The sequence below is a fragment of the Odocoileus virginianus genome, chromosome 6, assembly GCF_023699985.2.
Source record: "Odocoileus virginianus isolate 20LAN1187 ecotype Illinois chromosome 6, Ovbor_1.2, whole genome shotgun sequence".
NCBI classification, from domain to species: domain Eukaryota; kingdom Metazoa; phylum Chordata; class Mammalia; order Artiodactyla; family Cervidae; genus Odocoileus; species Odocoileus virginianus.
Window position 1 is genome coordinate 5,709,308 of NC_069679.1, and position 6,000 is coordinate 5,715,307.

At 44.2% G+C, this 6,000-nt stretch overlaps 1 non-coding gene across 1 annotated transcript; it reads left to right on the forward strand.

Moving 5' to 3' along the window:
* The first annotated feature begins 1,307 nt into the window (after positions 1-1,307).
* Positions 1,308-1,424, forward strand: LOC139035817 (U5 spliceosomal RNA). The gene has a single exon (XR_011488521.1). It is a non-coding gene; the product is annotated as a U5 spliceosomal RNA (small nuclear RNA).
* The last annotated feature ends 4,576 nt before the right edge of the window (positions 1,425-6,000 follow it).

Below are 6,000 nucleotides of genomic sequence, written 5' to 3' on the forward strand. Positions count from 1 at the left end.
AGCCCCCAAAACTACAAGGTATTAAGGGTAAAGTAAATCTAACCAAAAAAATCTTTGTTATAAATGTATAAAACTATGAGGGACTTCCCTGATGCCTTAGCGATAAAAATCTGCCTGCCAGTGCTTGGGGCATGGGTTCAGTCCCTGGTCCAGGAAAATTCCACATGCCTTGGAGCAACTAAGCGTAAGCTCCAGAGCCTGTGATCTGCAACTATTGAGCATGTGCCGCAACTAATGAGACCCAAGCACCTACAGGCTGTGCTCCGAAACGAGAAAATCCACTGCAATGGGAAGGCCAGCACCACAAGGAAGAGTAGCCCCTGCTTGCCACAACTAGAGAAAGCCTGCGCAAAAGCAATAACGCAGCCAAAAAGAGGCATTTTTTGTTTTTTTAAGATAAAATATTTAATTAAAAAAGCTAAATGAAAATACATTAAAATAGACATCAATGATGGGGAAGATTCACAATGCTCATGAATATGGTACATGATATCTACATATGATCTCTAAATATAATGGAAAAGGTAATAAAATGGGGACTTCCCTGGTGGTCCAGTGATTAAGACTTGGCATTCCAATGCAGGGGGGGTGCACATTTGATTCTTGATCAAGGAACTAAAATCTCACATGCCTTGAGGTCAAAAAACCAAAAAATATAAAACAGAAGCATTATTGTAACAAATTCAACAAAGACTTTAAAAATGATCCACATCAAAATAAAGAAAACTTTTTAAAATGGTACCTTGCTGCCCCCCTCCCAGTTTAAGAAGATAGTGCCAACACCTTTGAAACTCTCTGTGGTCCCCTCCCCAGTCACACTCCTCACTCCCTACTGTAAGTAACCACTATTCTGGACTTCATACGAACAATTACTTTGCTATCTATTCCTCAAAGCCCGCCCCCACCTCAACTATCAGAAAATTATTTTATTTAAAAGATACCAAAAAAGAAAAAAAGAGATATCAAAGTCCCAGTGTGCAAACAGATAAACTCAGAATGTCTCTACTAGACCAAGCCGGAGTTTAGATCATAGGCAGCCAAGCCATGGCTTTGGCCCTTAAAGTTGGTACTAAGGTATTTTCGGCGATCACTCAGGCTCATTTGCATACCCACAATGCACTGCAAATAGTTTAATAGTTTTCGAGTTTAATTAAAAAAATTTTTACTTAGTTGAACTTTCTAAGTGTGAAAACACTATTTTTAGAATTCCTTGAATAAATTTCATGAGGTAGTAACTTCGCAAATAGTCACCATCAGCGAAGTAGGAGTTGTCGTTACTGGAAAACGAATTATGGGCAACATCAAGTATACTCTGGTTTCTCTTCAAAACGTATAAATCTTTCGCCTTTTACTAAAGATTTCCGTGGAGAGGAACAAGTCTGAGTGATAAACCAATTTTTTGAAGCCTTGCTTAATGCGAGGCCACTTATTGCTGTCTAAAAGAAAGAATTGGTGTGTTTCCTCAGTGGCTTATAAAAGTGTGTTAGTTAGCAGTAATATGTCCTGTACTTGCAAATCGAGGAGAGCATGTATGGTATGATCTTTGGATTTTGTCGTTGTTTGCTTTTTAAAGGTTTTTTTTCTGAGGTATCTGTTTACCTTATCAAAGTTAATAAAAATAATGAGATGAAGCAGCTTTTATTAATATAGCTTATTAAGGCAAATAGATTCTTCCAGTATATTCTCAAAACGTTGATTCTTCCAGTATATTCTCAAAACGTTGTTATATTAACATAATACATTAGTTATGGAGGTGCTTTTGCATACAGTGTTATTCACATGTGCCTTAAATGCTATATACTTGGGTAAGTCCTGTGGAGAAGGGGTCCAACATAAAGAATCACCAACTCAATGGACTTGCGTTGCGCAAGCTCCCGGAGATGGCGAACGCCAAGGAAGCCTGGTGTGCTGCAGTCTATGGGGTCGCAGAGTCAGACAGGACAAAGCGAGTGAGCCGCCAGGAATTGAACCTGGGACCTCGGCAGTAAAAGCACAGCGTCCTAACCTTTCGATTGCCAGGGAGTTTCCAACGCTTATCTTATTTAAAAGTTAGAGTACTTTCATAAGACTGTTTTTCTTTGAGCCACTATTTTGGAGTTACAGCCCTGTTCTCGTTTCTTTGCTCAGTGTGATTCTTTAGCATTTGATGTTATTTATTTTGGGAAAAGTTTGTGATTTTTCTGTACCTAAAGTCTTCCCTGGTGGCGCAGAGGATAAAGAGTCTGCCCGCAATGCGGGAGACCCAGGTTCGATCCCTGGGTCGGGAAAAATCCCCTGGAGAAGAAAAATGGCAACCCACTTCGGTATTCTTGCCTGAAGGATCCCCGTGGACAGAGGAGCCTGGTGGGCTACAGTCCATGGGGTCGCGAAGAGTCGGACACGACTGAGCGACTTCACGTTTACGTTTTCAAAGTTTCTTCCCAGGTGGCGCCAGTGGTAAAGAACCCGCCTGCCAACGCGGGAGACAAGAGAGGCGGGTGGTCTCCCTAAGTCGGGAAGATCCCCTGGAGGAGAAAATGGCAACCCACTCCAGTATTCTTGCCTGGAGAATCCCATGAACAGAAAAGACTGGCGGGCTACAGTCCACGCGATCGCCGGACAGCACGTAGGTCCTTGTGGCAGAATTGAGCACGAAAAGCGGAAGCAAGCGCCCTCTTGTGGCCAACAGAGGCTGCAGCGGAAAGGAGAAAGGGACAGGAGCTGAGACCCGCAGGCCCAGTTTTCGTTGCACAGGACCGTGCTTCTCCACTGCAGAATCTGAAAGGATTAGGTGTTGCTCTAAGTCTCAGACTGGCCACTTGTAGCGGTGTCCTCTGGGATCCTACCACAACAAAAAGGAACTAAAGAATAATCCACAAGAACAGATAAGACTGATTTAACACTGATCTCTTAATGTAGATCCTCATTGGAAGAGATTAGAGAAAAAGCATTCTATAATAATTCCGCAAATGCAGAAAAAGTATTGAATAAATTCAAATACCCATTCATTATACATTTAGATGTGATGTTGCGGAGAAGATGCTTGAGAATCCCTTGGACTGCAATATCAAACCAGTCCATCCTAACGGAAATCAACCCTGAATATTCATTGGAAAGACTGATGCTGAAACTGAAGCTCCAATGCTTTGGCCACCTGATACGAAGAGCTGACTCATTAGAAAAGACCCTGATGCTGGGAAGAATTGAAGGAGGGAGTAGAAGGGGCCGACAGAAGATGAAATGATTGCATGGTATCACTAACTTGATGGACATAAGTTTGAGCAAGCTCCGGGAGATGGTGCAGGACAGGGAAGCCTAGCATACTGCCATCCATGGGGTCATAGAGTCGGACACGACTGCGCAACTTCACTTCACTAAGTGACTGAACAACAATATAGGTAAAATTTAACATCTGCCTAACCTAAGGAAGAATTTTAGCAACCAAAAACCTGGAGCAAACACCACATGTAACAGAAAGTGTTATAAATGTTCCCTTTAGAGTCAGGAAGAAGACAAGAACAAATCACAATTTCAATCAAAAAATTCCAATAAAGGTTTTTATGTTTTATATTTTTTAGTATGCCTTTTATCAATGCCTGATGATCTGATGTGGTGCTGATGTAATAATAATCAAAATAAAGTGCACAATAAGTGTAATGCACTTGAATCATCATGAAACCATCCCCCACACTCCCAACCATGGAAAACGTGTCTCCTATGAAACTGGTCCCCGCTGCCAAACAGGTTGGGGACTGCCACCTTATCTTACATATTAGTATGAATTGTTGCCAGAAATGGAAGTTCCGGGCACACTATAAACAAATTGCTCCAGCCCCTCAAGCCCCATATTTACAATCAGAGGTGAGCCCAAGCTCTGGAGTCCTGGAAACGTCCACGGAGCTTGGAACGGCTAAAAAACAAGTTAACCCTCCTTGTAGTTCTCTAGGCAGTGTAAGCTGCCCAGGACCCTTTCAGAATGAAGGAGACCAAAGGTCCCCCCCAATCTAGGAGCGGAGAAATACTCTTTTCCTGTCCCCTCAGCGACTGAGCCCCTGGCCAAGCCCTGTGAGGTGTAACTATCCTCATAGGGGGAGAACACTGCACCTCCATGGGTCTTTAACTCCCCATCACACTGTGAAATATGGAAGAAGGCAAAGGAATCTCAAATGAATGGACGAATGAATGGTGTGAATTAATCTCAGAAACAGGCTAAGTAAAGGAAGCAGGTCACAAAAAGCCACAGGTTGTATGCTTTCACTGGTGTGAAATGTCTAGAATAATCACTTTAGAGACATAAAGTGAAAGTGAAGTCGCTCAGTCGTGTCCGACTCTTTGCGACCCCCGTGGACTGTAGCCTACCAGTCTTCTCCGTCCATGGGATTCTCTAGGCAAGAGTACTGGAGTGGGTTGCCATTTCCTTCGCCAGGGAATCTTCCTGACCCAGGGATCGAACCCGGGTCTCCCGCATTGCAGGCAGATGCTTTAACCTCTGAGCCACCAGGGACAGAAAGTAGTTACTATTTGGCAGAGGCTGGGGGGTGGGAGAGCTGGGGAATAACTGCTAATGGGAACTGTTCCTTTCTGGAGTTGATGAAAATGCCCTAAAACTAGATTGTGGGGACTTTCCTGGCAGTTCAGTGGTTAGGACTCCCTTCCTCCACTGCAGGAGGCTCACGTTTCACCCCTGGTTAGGGAACCAAGATCCCATATGGTTCACAGACCTGCCAAAACAAAACAAAAACACCATTGTTGTGTGCATGCCTGTCAAGTCACTTCAGTCGTATCCAACTCTTCCCAACCCCAAGGACGGTAGCCCACCAGGCTCCTCTGTCCATGGGGTTCCCCGGGTTCCCCTGGCAAGAATACTGGAGTGGGTTGCCATTTGCTTCTCCAGGGGATCTTCCCGACCCAAGGATCGAACCTGAGTCTCTCAAGTCTCCGGCATTGGCAGGCAGGTTCTTTACCCCTAGCGCCACTACATTGTGGAAATGATCGCATGATTCTGAATATGCTAAAAGCCACTTGAAGTGAAGTGAAGTCGCTCAGTCGTGTCCGACTCTTTGCGACCCCATGAACTGTAGCCTACCGGGCTCCTCCGTCCATGGGATTTTCCAGGCAACAGTACTGGAGTGGGTTGCCATTTCTTTCTCCAGTGGATCTTCCCAACCCAGGGATTGAACCCCAGTCTCCCGCATTGTAGGCAGACGCTTTACCGTCTGAACTACAAGGGAAGCCTCATAAAAGCCACTTAGTTGTACACTTTAAATGGGTGAACTGTGTGGTAAGTGGATTATATCCCCCAAAAGCTGTTTTCGACAAATTTAAATCAAATATAATGGCAAATGTATTGTGAACAGAAGAACTAGCAAACCAAACATGACAACTCAGAGAAGGCGTCAAAGTTGGGAAGTGGAATATTGATGCAGCCTCCAGAAAAGAATCAAAAAAAGAACTGCAATTTCCTTTCCCAAGACTTTCGGTTACCACCATCATTAAGGCGACTGGCGGCGCGTGTTCCTGAGCACTGCATAGGAGAGTACAGCTCATGGGGATTTTTGGTTTGTCTTCTAGATAAGATGAGACTCGAGGTCTGAAACTGAAATAACAAGATTTCATCGCCACAAGTAGCATCAGGTGAGGAGGCAGGAGGCAGGAAATCTGAAGCCCTGCGCGGCAAGCGCCTTTTTTTTTTTTTTTTTTTTTGGCCTGCGCAGTTTGAGGGATCTTAGTTCCCCTACCAGGAAAGGACCCAGCGGGGAGTGAGAGCTGGACCCCCTGGGAATATCCAAAGCTCCAATTTTAAACAGGACACGGCTATGAATTTTTCTCATACGGCAGAATATTCCAGAGTGTACATCTTGGACGTGCACGGTACAAACAGACAAAACACTTGTGCGCCCACCACGCAGTTCAAGAAAAAGGAAATTGTCAAAGTTTGAAAACCCTTAATCCACCGAAGGGAGAAACCACGGTCATGAATTTTGTGCCAATCGCTTGCTATTTTTTTTTTCTTTTTCAATG